This window comes from Callorhinus ursinus, unplaced genomic scaffold (genome assembly GCF_003265705.2).
Source record: "Callorhinus ursinus isolate GAN/ISIS: 27379988/994484 unplaced genomic scaffold, GSC_fseal_2.0 scaffold12, whole genome shotgun sequence".
NCBI lineage: Eukaryota > Metazoa > Chordata > Mammalia > Carnivora > Otariidae > Callorhinus > Callorhinus ursinus.
This window is the reverse complement of record NW_027397074.1, coordinates 7145438-7168042: the sequence shown is the minus strand read 5'-3', so window position 1 is coordinate 7168042 and position 22605 is coordinate 7145438. Positions and strand designations below refer to the sequence as shown.

At 37.4% G+C, this 22605-nt stretch overlaps 1 protein-coding gene and 1 non-coding gene across 2 annotated transcripts in view; one reads left to right on the top strand and one right to left on the bottom strand.

The window, feature by feature from the left end:
* The window catches only part of MAGI2 (membrane associated guanylate kinase, WW and PDZ domain containing 2), a 1285084-nt gene that overhangs the window by 747898 nt on the left and 514581 nt on the right, over window positions 1–22605 (top strand). The window lies entirely within an intron of this gene.
* On the bottom strand, window positions 7018–7148 carry LOC112825334 (small nucleolar RNA SNORA38). Its single transcript, XR_003208652.1, has one exon. It is a non-coding gene; the product is annotated as a small nucleolar RNA SNORA38 (small nucleolar RNA).

Sequence of the window (22605 nt, the reverse complement as noted above, 5' to 3'; positions counted from 1 at the left end):
TGTATATACATACATACACACACACACACACATACACACACACACACCGTGGAATATTACTTAGATTTTCTTTTTACTTATCATTCAAGTGTTTTGTTTCTACCCAAAGTGCACTGATTATTTGCTTTCTTTATTCTTGCTTTCTTTATCCTTTGCTTTCTTCTGAAAATTGGTATCTTATATTCTTACTATATTCCTACTTTATATTCTAAAAATCTTCCCCTTTTGGGATATGCTACATTTTATACTTCAATTGGTCTTATTTCTTGGTTTTTGCTCTTGCATTTCAATACTTTTTTTTTAAACTAGTAAGCTATAGGTTACAGCAATGTGAGTAATGGGGACAATATTCACAAATGTTCCCACAAGACAATGGCTTGTACAACAGAACTTTAACTAAAATGATTTCTCTGTCCTGCATAGGAAACAACACTGCCGTAGAAATGAGCATAAATATGGGTGTTTTGTTCAAAATAAGCTGTGTGGTTTGGCATGGTATATGCCTAAAAACTGATGTAATTTACCCTGATTCACCACTTTTTCTATGTAATTCAATAAGCCCAGTGGTATATTGGAAACTGCCCTCTTGTCAAATGGGTCTTACATACTTAATATTTGCCTGAATGGAACTAATAATTTCAATTAATATTTTACCTCATTTTCCCTTTATCACTAAAATTAAATTATATCCATGAGGATGAAAATATATAAGATTTTCTTCTTTATTGTTCTTTAATCTTCAAATCCTCATCCTTTTATTTAGGCAGGTCTTCTTAGTAGTAATTAGAAGGCTCTTGGGAGAGGGGATAAAAATAATTGTCTCTGAGTATAAAGATATTAATAACACAGAAAGACACGACTTTATTTTCATTTATTTTTTTTTCTTATTTATTCTTTAATTTGAAATTTTACTTCACTTTGAAACCATCCCCTGTAAGTACTCATTCTCATCTTGGTTAATCACATCACCTGTGTTCTTGTTGCTTATTATTTTCTATTCTGGGTATCTTTACAATTATCGTTGATTTAATTCTATTATATATAATTTGAGACCACACTTGCTTCTTGGTAGACTCCTGTAACTTCCTCTTACAGAATTAGACTCAGAAATATTATTTAAAAGAATTATTTATATTCTTCCAACATGGGTTTCCAATTACTTGAAAAGTGTTTTTCCTTTTCATGTTTCATTTAAATTTTACACAGTTCTTCTATTAATGAAAAAATGCCTCCTCATGGCACCTATTTTTCAGAAACAAGAGTAAAAATAAAAATCATATAGGAAAGTAAAGATGCATTCCCAAGAGTGAATGAAAGTAGATCACAGCTGCCTCAAAGTAACAAAATATTGATCAAGGTCTTGTCAAAGGTAACAAAATGCATTAAATATGAGCATGAAAATATTGAGACAGAATGTTGAGAAGCTAGAGTTTGGGTAAGGAAGGGAAACTGCTGGGGGGAGGGGACAGCCAAGTTGTTAGAGAGAGAATGGACTTTGACAGGCCTTGCCAAGGTACAGTGATTTCAACTTGTAGAACAGTCATTGAAAATTTTTTTGTGCTAGCAATCCACTTTCAAGTAAAAGAATTGTTGGCAGTGGGCTTGAAGGAATTAAATAGTGCTATATAAAACTGTGGTTTTCAGAGTGCTACAATACTGCAATCTTCAGAGCTGGGTGATTGTCTGATGGAGTTGTTTGCATCCCAGGCTGCACTTGTTGTATTCTAGAAAGTTCTGATCTCTTTTGATGTCAACTGAACCATACCCTCATGTCCATCACATTTTCTAACAAACAACATTGAAACAGAATCTGTGGGAAACAAAAGCAAAAATGAATTGGGACTTCATCAGGATAAAAAGCTCTTGCGCAGCAAAGGAAACAGTCAGCAAAACCAAAAGGCAACCTACAGAATGGGAGAAGATATTCACAAATGACATATGAGATAAAGGGCTAGTATCCAAAATCTATAAAGAACGTATCAAACTCAACACCCAAAACCAAACAAATCCAGTCAAGAAATGGACAGAAGACATGAACAGACATTTTGCCAAAGAAGACATCCAAATGGCCAACGGACACGTGAAAAAAATGCTCAACATCACTCGACATCAGGGAAATACAGATCAAAACTACAATGAGATACCACCTCACACCAGTCAGAATGGCTAAAATTAACAAGTCAGGACACGACAGATGTTGGCGAGAATGCAGACAGAGGGGAACCCTCTTACACTGTTGGTGGAATGCAGACTGGGGCAGCCACTCTGGAAAACAGTATGGAGGGTACCCAAAAAGTTAAAAGTAGAGCTACCCTATCACCCAGCAATTGCACTACTAGGTGTTTACCCAAAGAATACAAAAACACTGATTCAAAGGGATACATGCGTCCTGATATTTTTTTAAGATTTTATTTATTTATTTGAGAGAGAGAGTGTGTGCACGAGAGAGCAGGGGGGAGGGGCAGAGGGAGAAGCAGACTCTCCGCTGCACAGGGAGCCCAACTCTCGGGGCTTGATCCAGGACCCTGAGATCATGACCTAAGTTGAAGGCAGATGGCTTAACTGACTGAGCCATCCAGGTGCCCCATCCTGAAATTTATAGTAGCATTATCTAAAATAGCCAATTATGGAAACAGCCCAGTGTCCATCGATTGACAAATAGATAAAGAAGATGTGGTACATACATATACAATGGAATATTCCTCAGCCATAAAAAGGAATTAAATCTTGCTATTTGCAATGACATGGATGGAGCTAGAGAGTATCATGCTAAGCGAAATAAGTGAGTCAGACAAATACCATATGATTTCACTTGTATGTGGAATTTAGGAAACAAAAGAGATGAACATAGGGGAAGAGAAAGGAAAATAAATAAGATGAAAACAAAGAGGGGGGCAAACCAAAAGAGATTCTTAACTATAGGAAACAAACTGGGGGTTGCTGGAGGGGAGGTGGGGGGATGGGGTAATTATGTGATGGGCATTAAGAGGGCACTTGATGAAATGAGCACTGGGTGTTATATGCAACTAATGAATCACTAAATTCTACCCCTGAAACTAATAAAACAGTATATGTTAACTAAATTGAATTTAAATAAAATAAATAAAAATTTAAAAAAAGAAACAGAATCTGTCCTCATTTGCAGCAAAAAACAAGTTCTAAAAATATGTTAGAGGGGTGCCTGGGTGGCTCAGTTAGTTAAGCGACTGCCTTCGTCTCAGGTCATGATCCTGGAGTCCTGGGATCGAGTCCCGCATCGGGCTCCCTGCTCAGCAGGGAGTCTGCTTCTCCCTCTGACCCTCCCCCCTCTCATGTGCTCTCTCTCTCTTGTTCCCTCTCTCTCAAATAAATAAATAAAATCTTTAAAACAAATATTGTTAGAATGCATAAGATAGCTAGTGAAGGACTGCAGTACTCCAGGAAACCAAATAATTGGTAGGGATGCACTGTGACCCAGAGAAAGTAGAGCTGTTTTTCCAAGTATACAGTTGAGGCCTAGGAATTGCAAGTGCAAATGCTAATCTTGGATTTGTCATGAACTTGATTTTGGACCTCTACTAAGAAGGCTTTAGGAGAACATGAGCGCTGTATTTAAATGACTGATGAGTTGCACATGACAGAGAAATGAGATTTTTGTTCTGAGTGACCTTAAGGAGTGGAACTAGACAAGTAATAGATAAAGAGACAAAGATTGTGGCTTGATATAAAGAAATGCTTTCTAATATCCAGGGGCTAATGAAATAATAAACTGAATGCATTGTTAAATAGTTGCTGGGATTGCCAGACATGGGCTAAGAGCTCTCTTGGCAGTGCTGTTCTAGAGGGGATACACACATCGATAAATATTTGGACTGAAATAACTACAACATCAAAACATCAAAAACAATACTAGATGTGATGGTTAATCTTACGTGTCAACATGATTGGGCCATGGGTTGCCCAGATATCTGGTTAAATATTGTTTCTGGGTATGTCTGAGAGGGTGTTTCTGGAAGAGATGAGCATTTGAATTGGTGAGTAAAGTCAAATGGATGGCCCTCCCGAAAGTGTGTGGGTATCACCCAGTCTGTTGAAAGCCTAAGTAGAACAAAATTGTTGAGGATGTTTGAATATGCTGTCTGCCCTACTGAGCTGGGATCTTCCCCTACCCCTTGGTGCTCCTAACTCTCAGACCTGAATATCCAATTAGTTCTGTTTTTCTGGAGAACCCGGACTAATACACTGGGCACCATGCTTTGCGCACACTATAATTTTCACAGTGCTTTATTTTAATCCTTTTCACAGAGGAGGAATCTGAAGCTCAAAGATGGTTAGTAACTTGCAGGAGGTCTTTCAGGTAGTAAGTGACAAACTTGAAATTGCTTCCAACATTTTTGACACAGAGTTTGTGCTTAGAATAGCATTTTCCCATTGGAAAGGTATTCAGTCAATGCAAGGTCAATTTTGCCCTGTTTTCTTTTCTGTATCTGGATGACTGGCTCCAAGTCTCTGCTCCTGTAGTGTGCCTTTGTCCTTCTGACTGTAATATCCCATCATTCTAAACCAGTGTTTACTACTGTGTTCTTAGAAGAACACAGGACAATGAAATTTCACCCCCACCCCCAAAGAGGGAGGAAACATTCTGAGGTCAAACAAGTTTGGAAATTATAGAATACTACCTACCATATCATCCTTGAAAGATTTATATTACAGATTTGTATTTTAAAGTTTTGAGAAGCCTTACAATAAAGAAACCTGTTTAAATTTGTATTTCTGGCATTTTCAAACCTGCTAAACTATGGAACTAATTGTCATGGAGCTCTGTTAAGATCTCCCCAGAACCGGTGTTTTGGAGCCCATGTTTGAAAACAACACTAACGTTCAACCCTGCAGGCCTCCATTGTATACCATGAAAGTCAAGTGATTGAGCTGGATGCCCTTTAAGAGTTCTTGCAGCCTACAGTGTGTAGTACTGGTATTTTGTCCATACAACCAACTCTGTACTGAGTACTGTCACTAGGACTCAGCCTCTAGAAACCTGGCCATGTCAGTTTGTTCTCCCTCAAAGTAAACCAGCAAGGACAGACCAGAGGTGGTAATAAAGACAAAAAGTAGTTATATCCTCAACACCAGTATTATACCTACTGTGATTTCAAAACAATATTTCTTAAATTTCTCTTTCATAATTTAAGTGCCTAACATCCCTCCAACCACACACAAAAAAGGATTTTATTATGTAAAACAACATAATCATACCAGGAATTAAAGAATATTAAATTGGAAATTTCAAGTGAGACAATAAGATAAAATAGCAATTAATAATGACAATAGTACTATGATATGAAAATAGCAATAAGAAACCTTTACTAGTATATTAGACTCTATTCAAAGATATATAGATAAGTAGATATAGAGATAATCATTTAATCTTCATAAAAACCTATAAAGGAGATATCATATTATTATTCCCATTATGTAGCTGAAGACACTGAAGCCCAGGAAACTAAAGGAACTGGATCCCAAGCCCAGCAAGTGGCAAGAAGCTGGCATGAAAGAGTAGGAGGGTGTGAAAGGGGGAGAAAGGGTTTGTGAAGAGAAAGTTACGCTATGACTCCACCCCAACCAAAGTGGAGGGATGAAGAATAATTAACCCCTATGACTTCAGATCAAGAGAGGATCTTAATTTGTGTTCCCTGCAGTAGACTGGTATCTATGTTGAGCCTAAGAAATCAAAAAGCTAGGCATCCAAATGAAAAGGAGTAAAATTGTCCCTATTTGGAGACAACATATATAGGAAACGCTGAAGTCTCCATAAAAACAAACAGACAAACAAAAAGCCTATTAGAACTAATAAATGAATTCAGTAAAGTTGTAGGATACAAAATAAAAAAAGAAAACACTTCTCTCTTTTTATACAAACAGTAAACTATCTGAAAGGAAATTAGGGAAATAATTCTATTTACAATAGCACCAAAAAGAATATACTACTTAAGATAAATGTAAGTAAGTTAAGTAAATACTTGTATACTGAAAACTTCAAAACATTAATGAAAAAAATTTAAAGACGTCAAACAAATGGAAAAATATTCCATACTCATGGATTGGAAGTTTTAATATTATTAAACAGTATGGCATAACGACAAGCATGTAGACCAATGGAACTGAATAGAGAGTCTGGAAGTAGATCTACAAATATATAGTCAGCTGATGTTCAACAAGGATGCCAAGCATATATAATGGGAAAAAAATAGTTTCTTCAACAAATGGTGCTGGGAAAACTGGATATCCATATGCAAAATAATAAAATTGGACCATTATTTTATACCATACATAAAAATAAAGTAGATTAAATACTTAAACATAAGACCTGAAGCCATAAAACTATTAGAAGAGGGGCGCCTGGGTGGCTCAGTTGGTTAAGCGACTGCTTTCAGCTCAGGTCATGATCTTGGAGTCCCGGGACTGAGTCCCGCATCGGGTTCCCTGCTCGGCAGAGAGTCTGCTTCTCCCTCTGACCCTTCCCCTTCTCGTGTGCTCTCTCTCTCTCTCATTCTCTCTCTCTCAAATAAATAAATAAAATCTTAAAAAAAATTTTAGAAGAAAACATAAAAGGAAAGCTTCATGGCATTAATCTTTACAATGATTTCATGGTTATGACACCAAAAGCCAGGCAACCCAAACAAAAACAAATAGGATTACATCAAACAAAAAACTGCAAAGCAAAGGAAACAATAAACAGAGTGAAAAGGCAGTCTATCAAATGGGAGAAAATATTTGCAAATCATGTATCTGATAAGGGGCTAATATACAAAATATATAAAGAACTCATACAACTCAATGGCAAATAATAAAAAAATAATAATCCTTTTTAAAAATAGGCAAAAATCTGAATAGACATTTTCCCAAAGAAGACATACAGCTGGTCAACAGGCACATGAGATGTTCAACATCACTAGTTGTCAGGGAAATGCAAATCAAAACCACAATGAGATAAAACCCCACACCTGTTAGAATGGCTTTTTTTTTCTTCTTCTTCTTCTTTGTTGGATGGTTCATCTTGAGCCTGCAGGGAGCAAGCTGGCCCCAGACTTCTCCAAATCCACATTTCTTTGCCTCCAATTCTGACGTGTCCAAAGACAGGGAACTACAGACACACCTTTGTAGGACGGTCTAGAATGGCTATTAACAAAAGGACAAGAAATAGCAAGTGTTGCCAAGGATGTGGAGAAAAGGGAACCCTGTGCACTGTTGGTGGAACGGAAGCCACTGTGGAAAACAGTATGACGGTTCCTCAAAAATTAAAAATAGTTACCATATGATCCAGCAATTTCACTTCTAGGTGTTTATCTGACGAAAATGAAAACACTAACTCAAAAAGATACATTTGCCCCCATGTTTATTGCAGGATTATTTGCAGTAGCAAAGATATAGAAACAGCCTACCTGTCTATGGGTGGATGAATGGCTAACGAAATTGTGGTATATACAGTTGACCCTAGAGCAATGTGGGAGTTAGGGATGCCAACCCCCCATGCAGTTGAAAATTCACATATAACATTTGACTCCTCAAAAACATACCGACTGTTGACCAAGAAGCCTCACTGATCACACAGTTGATTAATACATATTTTACATGTTAAATATATTATGTGCTGTAATAATAATAATAATAATAAAGTGTTCTAGAGAAAAGACAATGCTATTAAGAAAGTCATTAAGAGGAAAAATATTTACAGTACTGTACTATATTTATCTACCATAAATTTACATCATCTGTTTATAAGATGAATTGTCTATTAGTACCTACAGCAATATTGTTTTATATAATACAAAATGCCTTGTATTACTAACACTAGATATCAAAAATAAAAAGATAATGTGAAAAAAATCCTATTTATTTCCAGGTAAAATGCTTCATGCATTGATAACAAAGAAGCAGCAATATGATTCCCTTATGGTAGCCTATTGTAATCGATTGGATTGCTTCACAGTAGCCTAGCCTATATACTAATGAATGAATGATTATAAAATTTTTATGGCATGCAATATCACAGTCATATTTATAATAGAGTATTAGAAACATTGTTACATTTTTTAAAAAAACACCTGTGATGATTCTGATACACAGTTTCTCCAATTATGAGAGGTAATTTTTTTCTTAATTTGTTATTTCTAGGTGACACAGTTCATCTGAGAGTTTTTTCAAATTACCTCAACCTCCAAAAAAATTTTTCCAATATATTTCTGGAAAAATATCCACATATAATTGGGCCTGTGCAGTCAAACCCATGTTGTTTAAGGGTCAACTGTATATGCAATGGAATATTATTCAACCATAAAAAAAGAATTAAATCTTGCCATTTGCAACAATGTGGGTAGTAGCCTCAATGGCACTATGCTAAGTGAAATAAGTGAAAGAAAGACAAACACCATATGATCTCTCTTATACGTGGAATCTAAGAGCAAACAAAACCCAAAACAAACAAGCTCATAGACTGAGTACAGATTGGTGTTTGCCAGAGGTGGGAGGGAGGGTGCAAAGCGTGAAGGGGGTCAAAAGGTAAAAAGAAAAAAAAACAGTAAAATATAATGAGCAGTAAGTATTTCTGGAAGACAGGAAACCAAAGAAAGAGAGAACACAGGTTTATTAACTTAATCAAATTCTATTGTAATCATTTGTTTATAAGTCTTTTCAACTGGACTACTTTAAGACTTTTGATTCAGGAAGAGTTTATTATTTATGTTTATAGTCCTAGGACCCCCAGTATCTGCCACATAGTAATCAACAAATTGCTATTGGAAGCAGGGGAAAAAAAAGATTAATCTCCAAAATATATAAGGAATTCCTACAACTCAAATGATTAAAAAAAATAAAAAACCCTAATAGCCCAGTTAAAAAATGGACTATAGACTTAAATAGACATTTCTTCAAAGAAAATCTACAAATGGCCAATAGTTATATGAAAAAATGCTGAATGTCACTTATCAAGGATATGTTTGACTACTAATGAGATAGAATATATGATGCAGTTTTCACGCAAAAGTTGCTTACTACAAAGGAAGAACCCTGTTAAGTGCCTCTGACTTCTGACAGTTAGAGGCACTGCTAGCCCAGGACACAGGGCCTTACCCCTGGACTTACACTGTTGGATGCTCGAAAACATTTTCATCCCTCTCTGCTTCTTGAGGTTAATCTGTCCAGATTCATAATCCTCAGCAAGAATGTCTGATTGACTTGAGATTTGGTCACATGTCTGCCCCCTAGCTGCCCAGGTTCAGAGTGATATTTTTTTCATAGGTCTGGAATAGGAAACAGGATCCTTATTCTCACAACATTCACACAATGATGGACTTCTTAAACAGAGAGAAGGGGTTCAAATTCTGGACAAACTAGCAGCAACATCCTGCCCAGCTGCAGTATTATAGGCACTGGGCAAAGGGCAAAGGTCCTCATGGGAGGTATTTTCAAAAAGCAGTGACATCTGGGTTATTATTGTTAATGTAATTGATTCCATTAGTGTTCAGGCTCTTGTCAGACCCTGGAAAATATGTAATACATTTACAAATATGTATAGAGGATGTGGAAGAGAGTAAAATGAAAATTAGAAGTGGTGAGATCTTTTTTTTTTTTAATAGAAGAAACAGCCTGCATACGTGAGAAACAGATGCAAAGACAGCAGAAAATATAGAGGAAATTATGGGAGGGGTATGTTAAGCTGAATACAAGGGCATGTAAACTGCAAGACAAGGGGAAATTTTATAGAGCAGTCATTTTAATTATATATATTAAAACTTTATTGATGCCATAAAATCCAAACACTATAAACCTGGATTCTTTGTTAAAAGTACACCATCACATGCAAAGATAAATTGAATTTGTATGTAAAAGAGATAAACCAGTGTAACATTTTAGAAAATGTTTATATATTTAGAGAATATATATGGAATACCATGTAGTCCTATTCTCTCTTTCTCCCTCTCTCTTCCTCTTCTTGGTTCTCCTCTCCTCTTAACAATCTTTGTCCATTCTGTCTTACTCACCTTTGCTTACACTGACTGTTCTGCCTGGTCCCTCACGAAGTTGGTTAGTCTTAATTCTTTCCCTTCTCAGTCTACACATACACCCGCTCTTAAATCTGTATCCCTAACTCAGACCTAGTTCCTGGGTCTAAACCTATATATCGCCTCCGTCTGTGTTGTCCTTCAAAGAAACATAAACTAAAATTCTCCTAACTTGAGCACATCATCTCCTCAAAACCTCAGTCCCCACTGGAGTCCCAGCGTCAGTAAACGTCATACCTAGGAACATGATGGCCCCAGTCAGAAACATAGGAGTCACCCGTGATTCCCCACAACATTCAAGTAATCATCCAGTCCTTCCCGTCCTAACCCCTAAGTAGCATCTTCGTAATGTATCCCCTCTGGTCCGTTCCCGGTATCCTTGTCATTGTTCATATTCTAACCATCTCAGGGAACACCGAAAGCATCCTTACTGGCCTTTTTTCTCTTGGGGCTAGAGTAATCTTAATATCCAAATTTAATAGGGTTACTTCTCTGCTCAAATAGCTTCCATCAACTTTTCCATAAAATTCTTTTTATGCTATCGAATGGTATGGTCCTTCTCATCCCTGCCAGCTTCCACTTCATTAATTCCTATCCAGCATACACAAATTCCTTAAAATTGCTCTAAAATGTTACAGTTGTCCACACTAGCATGCCTTTGTGCTTGCATTTCCCTCTGCTGTCCTCCAGGGTCTGCCTGGTGAAATTCTGTTCATCTCCAAACAGATTTCAGTATGCTTTGTACCTGGGCCTTCTTATGGTTTTCATCATAGGAATTGTAGGATTATATTTTGGTTGTCATTTTTTGTCTCTCTACTGGACTTTTAAACTCTTAGTACAGTTAATAGGATATAGTAGGTATTTAGTGAATTGTTTCTGCATAGGCTTGTTAAAGGATATTTCAGTGTGAAATTGTGTATGTTAACCAGTGTTAGGTCCGTGTAATCTTTCTCCCTCACCTCCATATGCATTCTGTCACCAGGGCCAATCAACATTACTTTATAAACATTATTTGAATCCTTTCATTTCTCCTTAGTTCCACCATTACCATCCACCTTGTCTAAGATGCATTATTTCTTCCTGGATTGCTGCAGGAAGTCTCCTAAATAGTTTCCTTACATATGTTTTAGACTCTCTCCACTCCAATTTTCACATTACATCCAACATTTTTTTTAAAATGCAAAGCCAGCCCCCCCTGCTCTTCCACTGTCACCCCAGCCCCCCCACACACACACATAAATCCATGGATCCATGGCTTAGAATAAGGAATGGAGGCAATCTGATTTTCCATCATTGAGAGTGCATACACACAAAATGTGGTGGAGACACATGGAATATTATGCAACAAAAAAAAGATTCCATGTACTGATAACATGAAGGATCTTAGGAACATGGTTCTAAGAAGAAAAAAAATTAAGAACCTAAACAAGATCTGTAGCCCAATGCCATTTCCATGACTTTAGATATATTCGTACAAAACAACGATGAATATTAGCAAGGATATATTCAAACACAAAGGTATGTTTTTATACTTCCTGCTCCCATTCCCTGCTTCATTTTTATCCTTAGCACTTAACACCTAATCAACTTATGTTTTACTTATTTATGTCATTATTTCTCTGTTTTCCTCATTATAAATGTAAGCTCCATAAAGGATTTAGATCTATTTGGTTCACTGCTATTTTTTTTCAGTCCCTAGAGTGGTATGTGTCACAAAGAAATGCACTGTTTCCTGACATCTTAGGCTCACCATGCCTATTGTGTTGTTTAAAGAACTTTCCCTACCCACACTGGCCTCTCCCCAATACAGTTCTTTACCCCAGTGAACTCCTACTCATCCATTAGACACCAGCTCAAGAAACCTTTCCTGACTCCTTTAGTCTACAATACATGCCATGAAATATTGGAATCAATCTTATTCCTCTGGATATCTATATATCGACATATCAAATGCCATTATACATTCATTTTTATGTTATTTCATTAGCACCAATATTCCTTACCAGTCTGTGAGCCACACAAGGGCAGGGACTGTTTCTGCTTTTGATCATTATTGTATTCCTGCTGCCTAATATACTACCTGGCACACAGTAGGTATTCAATAAATATTAGCCATTTGAATTAATAGGTCTCATAAGTTTTATAAATTCCTTTGTAGATTTTAAGAAAATAGAAATGCTCTCAGCCAGAATTCCCCTAAATCAATAATGCTTCACCTTTTGGATTTTTTAGTCCATTTCAAGGTCTCTTTTCTTTCAAAATGGCCTTCATATAGGTCTTATTGTCTCATCAAAACTGACATTGAGGTCACCAGCCTAGATAAGATTTCCCCAGAATAGACATCTAGCAGAGCTAGAAGGCAGCAGATTCATTTTTGAAATTAAGAGGAACCTGTATTAGAGCATCTCCTGTCATTACTTGCTCCTTTAAGAAAAACATTTAAGTTAATTATGTATAAGAAAATTAGTATTTCTTTTTCCTTTGAGCCAGATACTATGCCTTGTTCAGCTCAGAATTTTGTAAAAGATTTAGTACTTTTCATTATCAGCTTTCTTGGCACTCCTCAGTGTTTCTGTCAGTTTAATTAGAAAAAGTACGGGAGGTCTTTGATGACTGAAACATTGAGTCCCTACATCTAGTAACCAGTGCCTGGGATTGCTTATTGTAAAAGGAGCTGGCTTTTCAGAGTCAGGGAGCTAAAGCTTCGATCAGATTGCTCTTAAAATCATCATTAATTTTCCCCATTCTTGGTTAATCAATTATTTTGATACCAAAGTAATTCTTGGTTAATCAATTAATTTCAACTCCTTTTCTAAAGCTGAAAGCAAAGAATAAATGAAACCTGATGAGCAAAATCTATGTGATAGGACTTACTTTTTAAAATGAAGTTCCTAATCTATATGCAGGTTTATTTTTTTCTAATAATGTATTTGATAGAAAAGGTTTATTATTTAAATGATCAAAATAAGCATAAAAAACATTCAGTGAAAAGAGATTTTTCCCCATTTCTTTCGCCTGCCCCCCCCATTTCACATTATCATATGCATGGTTCTTTGCTAATGTGTCCAATCTTACATATGTCAGTTTGCCTGCACTTCCCATCCATTTCCTTTGTCTTATTCTTGTGAAAAGGCTCTCAGATTTAAACAAAAGTGCCCTTAAATGAGAGAACATAGCATTTCTACTCAGTTTTGAGTGTGGAGACTAAATCAAATGTTCACAAAGACTTGCTTCAAAGTATTCAAGACAAGACATCTTTCAAAAGGAGAGAAAAGGTTTTTGATCTTCTGGGAGTTATAATATATGGAAAGGAAGGAGTGAGAGAAGAAAAAAGATTATATTCTTCCAGAATTTGGGTTAGAAAAACAAGAGTATGGTAGTTAACCTTTCAAATCCTTACAACAGTTAGGCAGTAGAACTGTCTATGTAGCTTTGATTGTGGGACAGATTCTGTTGATAATTCCTCGTGTTCAAATCTAAGAGATTCAGCTAAGTGGGAATCTAGCTTGCCTCCGTCATCATTACAGGAAGGAAGCTTTTGTGCTGATTATATTATATATGGATGGGAACAAGCCCATAGGAATTGTTTGATACACAAACAATTCAAGCTTAATATTTTCTGCTTGTATTTTTTGTTGTTGTTTCCCTAATGTAAATCCTTCCAAGTGTGTTATTATGTTTCATAGGTTACATTGCAAAGTGTAAAGATTTGAACTTCTTTGCCTTGGAAAAGGAAGGTTTGAGAAAGTGATTGTGTCAGGGGTAAAGGGGAGATATCATTGCCCAAAACATTCAGCCATTAAATTTTTTTAAAGTTGGAATTACATTAGCATCCAGTAAGGATGCAGAATTTGAATATATCCTTTTTTTTTCTTTTGGTCAGAATTTGAATATATCTTAAGGATGCTCCCAAAGTACTGAAAGGAAATAGGATTTTTACATTATCTTAAAGTAAACAACTAAAATTTCCTGAGATGAGGAAGACAGGACTTCTAAGACCTTTTATGCAAAATATATGAAATGCTGTTTCTCAGCAGGTGAATTTCAGAAAGAATGCCAAGAATATTCTTGTGAAAAAAGTGATTAAGAATGATTGCCCTGGGGTGCCTGGGTGGCTCAGTCATTAAGCATCTGCCTTCAGCTCAGGTCGTGATCCCGGGGTTCTGAGATTGAGCCCCGCATCGGGCTCCCTGCTCCGCGGGAAGCCTGCTTCTCCGTCTCCCACTCCCCCTGCTTGTGTTCCTGCTCTTGCTGTCTCTCTCTCTGTCAAACACAAAAATAAAATCTTTAAAAAGAAAAAAGAATGATCGCCCCAAGACCCACATTTTCAAATCTTTGAGACCATTGAGAGATATATTTAGTTTATTGCAATACACATTTGCTTTACTATACAATATAAGAGGATGAATCAGATTCAAGAATTAAATTTGTGGGGCACGTGGTAGCTCAGTCAGTCAAACATCCAACTCTTGATTTCGGCTCAGCTCATGATTTCAGGGTGGTGAGCTTGAGTTCTGTGTAGAGCTCCACACTCAGTGGAGAGTCTGCTTAAGATTCTCTCTCTCTCCCTCTGCCCCTCCTTTCTAAAATAAATAAATAAATCTTAAAAAAAAAAGAATTAAATTTGCATCTTTCCCTAAAGTATTGCCAGATAAATATATTTTACTTTATTTTTTTTGACCAAGTAGTGTATGAACATATTTAAAAAGTCAAGTAGCATAAAAAAGGCCAACGTTTAGTAACAAGAGTCCTACTATACCTGTTACTAACCCACATTCTCCTCCTTTAAGACCACCACTATTAACTTATTTAGTAATTCAACCTGATATGGGACTACACATTTTAAACTCATATTCTTGCACTCTTATTTGTTGGTTTATCTGTTTTAGAAATTATATTTTGACTCCTGATCTAGTGTATATATTCTTAGCTCTTTTCCATTTACATGCCACATACAGTGTCCCTCATATACCGTATACCTCTCTCTTCCCCTCAGAGGTAATGATATTTTTTTTATTAAATTCACTCATGGTTTATTTTCTTATGATTATGTAAGCATTATTCAGTCCTGAGACAAATGATGTACTATGATTTTATGTCATTTTTTTCATAAATTAATAACTGCCTCATTTTATCGTTTGCTTAATTTTCTTTTTTTTCTATTTTTTGTAAAGATTTTATTTATTTATTTGAGAGAGAGCACAAGCAGGGGGAGGGGGGAGGATGAGAGAAAAGCAGACTCCCCTCTGAGCTGGGAACACGCCACAGGGCTCAATCCCAGGGCCTTGAGATCATGACCTGAGCTGAAGGCAGACACTTAGCCAACTGAGCCACCCAGGTGCCCCGCGTTTGCTTAATTTTCTATTATGTATTGTTAAATTTTTCTTTTTTTTTAAGATTTTATTTATTTGAGAGAGAGACAGAGATAGCTAGAGAGAACACGGGCTGGGAGGAGAGGGAGAAGCAGACTCCCCGCTGAGCAGGGAGCCTGACGCGGGGCTCGATCCCGGGACCCTGGGATCATGACCTGAGCCGAAGGCGGACGCTTAACTGACTGAGCCACCCAGGCGCCCCTATATTGCTAAATTTTTCAACTGCACCAATAATTTTACAAAATGCTGGTGGATACTATTTTTGACATAAACCCATAGGACGATTTATAGGTTTCTTTTTCCCTTCTTGCTTCAATCTGTTGATCAGTCTTTTGTATGCCATTATGTTATTTCACGGATATAACATCTATATTTTAAAACACTTTTCTTCTGTTCCCAGAACAGTCTCCTTCCCCTTGTTTCTACTTTTCTGTTTGTTTTGGTCTCTAGATGCTGGAGGTTTCTACACAGGCCAAGTGATTCTTGGCTGTGTGTATTCCGGTATGAGGCATTGCGACATAGTTGAGAGGTCTTAGACCTCTCCATGTTTGGAAGAGGGCTGTTTGACTGGTAGGCTGTATTCAAGGGGACTAGCCAGCAGCCTGGTGCTTTTCAGGGGAAAGGGGAGCATCTTCAGACTTCACTGTTAGCAGCTCTTCCCCTAGGGCCATTCAGTTTCTCCAGAGCAGAGTACTGACGTCTCCCGCGGCGGGGTTCATGCCTACTGCCTGTGTTCTGGGTGCCCTAGAGTGAGGGAAAGGAGCTGACAAGCTCAGAGCTTCATTGAGCAAACTTCTGTTTAACTCTCCTGTTTCAGCTTTGCACTTAAGCCCAGTTACCTTCAGGGGACCCACAGTATATATTGGTTGATTCTCTTTGGTAACTTTATGCAGGCTCTAGATTTCTGCTTCTTATTTCTGCTAAGGTTAGTTAACTCTCTGTTTTTTTCCTCTAAAATTGTGCTGCTGTCCTTGTTCTGTTCTCGCCCTTCCTTCCCCTCCCCCCGTCTTTAGTCCTCTGTTACAATTGTAGTAGGGCTTTGGAGAGAGAAAAGTGTCTTCAATTATCCATATATTTATCTAGGTAAATTGAAAAGATTATTAAGATACAATAATAACATTTTTTAAGGAGTCACCCAGATATTTACAAACAAAAACACCCTCTGGCATTAAAGAGTTAGATGGAAGGTTGGGTATGTGAGCATTCTGCTTAGAGGATTCTGATGGACTCTTCAACTTCTGTGGATAATTCTGTATTCTGTATAGGAAGAGGCACAAGTCTGAAGTTCACAAGAAAGAATTTCTCTGACCAATGCAGGGCTCAGGGGGCACCTGGGTGGCTCAGTCGTTAAGTGTCTGCCTTTGGCTCGGGTCGTGATCCCGGGGTCTTGGGATCGAGCCCCACATCGGGCTCCCTGCTCCTTGGGGAGTCCGCTTCTCCCTCTCCCTATACCCCTACACCCCTCTCATGCTCTCTCTCTCTCTCTCTCTTGCTATCTTTCTTTCAAATAAATAAATAAAATCGGAAGAAAGAAAGAAAGAAAGAAGAAAGAAAGAAATGCAGGGCTCAGAAAATGCCCTATGACAACCCCAAATAGGAAGAGCAAACAGGAATGAAGTCTTATCACCACAGGAGGCGTGGTTAACATGACCTGTCTGTGTAGTTGTCAGTGTCACTCTGGGGAAAGACTCAAGATACCAAATTAGGAGAGAACCTGAGGCCTGGGTACAGGAATTACTGGAAGCCAGACATGGCATATTGCAGTATTCATTCCAAATCTAGAGGTTCCAGAAGACTACCTAAGAGTTTACTGGTTAGTAATACTGTTCACTGGAAGAGTAGAGTGAAAGAAATAGTTACATTGTTTTGGTAGCAATTAAAATGTTAAAAATCAGTATTATTGGCTTTATAAAATTCTTATGTTTATTCAAACCTATTTTATTCATTCTGGCCTCTCTTAGCTCCTGGACTCTGGATATTTGTGAAAGACTAAGGAGAGGAATGAAATGGTCATCCATCGGTAATCTCCAACAGATTAGGGAGATTCTGGTTTACTTTATATGCTAGACTATGAATGGCTTTTTATACAGATATGGAAATAATTTTAATGAAGGGGAAAATGTGTCCTCAAAGTATACCAAGGTACAAACGGATAGTAAAAAGGTAGTGAATAAAATTTTATACAAATCATAAAAAGAATAGCCATATGGAAGCCTTCATTTCCAGAACTTGATTTTTACTTGAACAGATTTTAGTGGTGTTCAAGTACAAGGTCATATTCTATGAGTACATGCAACACTAGTATTTCAGGACTTTAACTGTTACGTATAAAATCTGTATACATCTAATTTCCCATCCACATTCTCTCCTAAACTCCACACCCATGAATCTAATGCATTCTTGACATCTCCACTTAGATGCCCTGTAAGAATTCAACTCAATGTGTTTGAAACTAGCTCATCGTCTTCTTCCAAACCTATCCTGGGGTACTCATCTGTCCCTGTGAATGGGTAGCTAGTATCCTAAGCCAGAAATGTCTACCAACTTTGGTGTCTCCTTTCCTCTAAATAACCTAACACTATATCCTGGCAGTTTTACTTCTTAAATTATTCCTTAAACATGTCCACTTTCCAGTCTCACTTTCCAACAGCTTGCTTTTTTTTTTTTAGGTCATCAGAATGTTTATCCAAATCAAAAGCAACACCACCAATTGCTTCCCACGTTTCCAGATTTACCACTTTTTACTTCGTTCACTGTAATCATAGTGATCCTTCTCTAGTACTAATCCAATTGTTTACTGCCTTGCTTAAAAATCCTTCAGGGATCTTCCTAGCCTTCAAAAGGAAGTTGAAACTCCTTAATAAAGTTTATTTGACTGTCCTCTGTAGTGTCATGTCCTCTCTTCCAGACATTGAGTTTTAATCCCCCATATCTCCCCAAATGGGCCATGCCCTCTCATAGCTCTTTTTCCTCTGCCTAGACTCCTCTCATATAGTCACTTCCTCACCACCCTCCTTTACCTTTATTTACCAAACTAATTCCTTCTACCTTTCAGGCCTCTACTTAGAGGCTACTTCTCCAGGCTGCTCTCCCCAACTGCCCACTATACCTATGCCATATCCCTTTCCTAAACTCTTCTCACGGTATTCACCGAACCTTACTGCAATTCTCTATTTAATTCCGTGGCCACTAGACTATACAGTCCTTGAGAACATATAGTTTGTTTTCTTTACCATAATATCCCTAGAGTTTAACATACTGTATTCATAAAAAGCATTCAATAAATACAGTTTAAATTAATGTGCAAGCAAATTTAGTTACTTAACTTTGAACAATCCTTTGAAGACATCCCAAGAAGACCATTAAATCCAAAATAATTTAATATTTAGAAGAGGTTTTTAGAATATACTGTTTTTATATTGTATTCTATGTCAGTTATATGGTGATTAAAAATAAAAAAGTGTCACATACCTATTTTTCTTGGATTATTAAATAGACGTATGCAAATTTTACCAAGTGAATGATTCTGTATGGGGGAGGAAAACAGAGTGTCAGATATCACAAAGACTCTAGGAATATTGGATTGAAGATTGCTGAAGAAACCTTGTAAAGATATATGCAAGCAAAACCACAATAGCCTGATATTTTGAAAGCCTTGTTCTCAAATCCCTACTCTAATAAATGTGAATCTAACCATTAAGAAATCAAGTTATCCAATATCAATTGCATTTACAATTAAATGCAGGTGAGAAGTATGAGAACAGTTTAGGAATCTCAAGAGTCTGCCAATATTTAAACCATTTAATGATGTGTGCATTATGTTTACCTTTTCCTTTATTTCTCTGTCTCTTATATCACTGCATGGGTTCTGTGATTGAAATCCTGTGGGTTAGGGGGCACCTGGCTGGCTCAGATGGTTGAGCATCTGCCTTCAGCTCAGGTCTTGATCCCAGGGCCCTGGGATCGAGCCCTGCATCGGGCTCCTGGCTCAGGAGGGAGCCTGCTTCTGCCTCTCCCCCTGCTCATGCTCTCTCTCTCTTTCTCTCTGTGTCTCAAATGAATAAATAAAATCTTAAAAAAAAAAAAAAAAAAAGAAATCCTGTGGGTTAGGAAAACTACAAGTTTTTTTGCTTTCTGTGTGTGGAGTTGAATGGGTTAGCCACGCTGTGCCGATGACTGTATTGCAAGTTGTCAGGACTCAGCAGCATTGTGATCCAAATCTTCTAAAATTAGTTGTTAGACCACAGAGCAATTCACTTAATTTAGCTATTTTATGTAAAGCATTACAAAAATGTATCAGATTATCAATAATCTTAGGACATGTCATAATAGCAAATAAAAATAGCAAAATGTACACTTCTCAAACTGGAGGATGCCCAGGAATTAGTCAGTGCTACAGAATAAATTTGTTGGACCTTACATAACTAATCAAAGTCCTATTCCCTCTCCTACCTGTACATTTTTTTTTTTTTTAGGTTTGTCTCTTTGGTTAGCTTCTCCTCTACCAACACCTCAAGAGCAATTCCTACTTAAAGAATCTTGTCTTGAACTTTTATTGCATCCTAAAATAGGCTTTTCTCTATTGTGGCAGTTCTCCAGCTTTTTTCCACTTCAACACACAGGTGAGGTACATTCACATGTGTAGCACACATGGAAACATCCAGATTTCTGTCTGCAACATAGATAAAAACAGTTCTGTATGATTCCCTGAGGGCTAGCTTATATTGCACCCTGACTCCCTGTTACATGATAGACCCATCCATGTGGCTATTGTGATGGCTAGGTTGAGCACTGTTAACACTATTGGACACTGGGGCAAGATCAGAATTTCTTGATGGCATTGGGATGACAATCAGAGCTCTGGAAGTAATTGGTAAATAAGAAGAAAGCTAGTTTAGTATTCTTCTTCAATAGTCTGTCCTAGTAACTTGCTAAAAGGCATGCTAGACATCACCTGCAATATGGCTTTAAAACTTGAAGCAATAGGGAGTGAAAACTAGTAATACTTCCTACCAAGGTGGACCTAACAAATACAGAACCTTCATGTAAAGGGATAGGATTCAAAGTTAGAGGACTTAGATTTTAGTCTCACTTTTACTCATTACTAACTCTTTTTTTTTTTTTTTCTGCTTCCATAGTACTTAGTCCACATCCTTGCAATAGCCACCACATTGTATCTGCTTTTCCCTTTAGGATGGAAGCTCCTGGGACCAGAGGACTGATAAAGGTATTCTTGTGTCCTCAGAATCGACTACACTTCATTTTCAGGGCTTCATTCTTTTGCTCTAATAATACCAAGGCATATACTTCACTGGTGTGGTATCTTCCTAGTTCCTTCCTTCCTACCTTCCTTCCTTCCTCCCTTCCTCCCTCACTCCTTCCCTCCCTCCCTCCCTCCTTCCCCTCCCTCCTTCCTACTTCCCAAATACAAATATTTTTTGAGCAATTGTTCTGTTCTAGGAACTGATGAAAGAACAGTGAACTAGGCAAAGTCCCTGTCCTTATGGGACTTACTTCCTAATAGGGAAAAGTCTTGGTTTAGATCCCGATTCATGTGCATTCCTTTTGACCTCTATCCATAACCCACCAAAGGAGAACTGAATTACAAAGTTACTCTATGGTTATAATTCCTCTGGATTTGAAGAATCCTAGGGACAAATAAAGTCTCAGACCCATCACTCTACTGAAGAATATCTTAGTGTCTCTAACCTCATATGCTCCTGTTTGAGAGCCTACCAGTCCTCTGCTTCCCAAGATTGTACTTTCCCCTAATCCATCATTAAAGCTTTGAGTGCCTCATCACAGATACTTCTATTTGCATTTCTTATTCTTCAGTGAATGTTAGTGCTATACAGTGAAAAAAAATGAAAATAATTCCCATTATATTAACTGACTGCAATGCTAAAATGTATCTGAACTGAGTGCAGTTTTCTTTTGCGGAAAACAGCATAGAAACCAAATGAATACCTATATTCTAGGTCAAACTCACATAGGACAATCTCTCTGAAACTTGTTCTTGAGCAGGTTAGACAGCAGAGTGTGAAACATTAAGTTTTTTGCTTTTTAAAAGCAGTAATTAAACTTGATAAGAGAGTAAACAGACATCTCAGTAAAGACGGTTTAAAAAGAAAGATAATTTCAGAAAACAGAACAATTTCTTGAACCTAATTTTATCCTGAAATCAAATACCACCTTAAATTTAGGCACAATTAAATATTTACCTTTCTACAGGTTATATATAGTTTCACATTAAGGTAATTTGTTTTTACTCTGACTCCAAACAGCATGGCACCAAATTGGTGGAGAAAAATTATGGAAAATGTTGCCCAAAGTTCTCTGCCAAATTAAATAACACAGAGTAGCAAAGGGTAGGAATTATTTGGTAGAATTTGAGGACATTATCTTAGAAATGACAAGCTTATATCTGAGCTTCAGGGTTCATCCCACAAACTGATAGCAGAACTGACGGCAAAGAATGTTTATGTCATGTGAGATGTAGGTAGATTAAAAGAAGGGATATTGACTAAGTATGTATAGTCCTGTTAGTATAGGTGAAGCCAGAGCTACCAAACATCTGTTCAAAATGCAGATTCAAGTATCTGCCCACTCAAACTCCTGAATCTGATATGTTTTTTGGAGACTGAAATTGAGGATGGATACCCTTAACAAGAGTAGCTGCCCTATCCTATCAGTACCACAGTTTTAGTGCGTTAGTTCTGAAGCTATAATGAATGAAAACAAGAACAAAAGTTCTCAGACCTTGGACAGTATTCAGGTTTTTACTGGAGGTGTGGAAGTTTGGGAACTCTGTAATAAAAACTTGAAGTTTGAAGAATATCCTCTGCTTACTCCATTCCAAGTATCTTCTTCTTCTTTTTTTTTTTTTAGATTTCATTTATTTGTTTGACAGAGATAAAGTGAGAAAGGGAACACAAGCAGGAGGAGTGGGAGAGGGAGAAGCAGGCTTCCCGCTGAGCAGGGAGCCCGATGTGGGACTCGATCCCAGGACCCTGGGAAGGCAGACGCTAAACAACTGAACCACCCAGGTGCCGCCATTCCAAGTATCTTCAGCTTCTACGTTGTTCTTGGAGATACCAAACCCAAAATGTTTTCTTGCATTCCCCTCCCCATTTGGAAGATAAACAAGAGCTGGTCATCTTCAAACAAAAGCTCATGAAAGAATTCTAGGATGC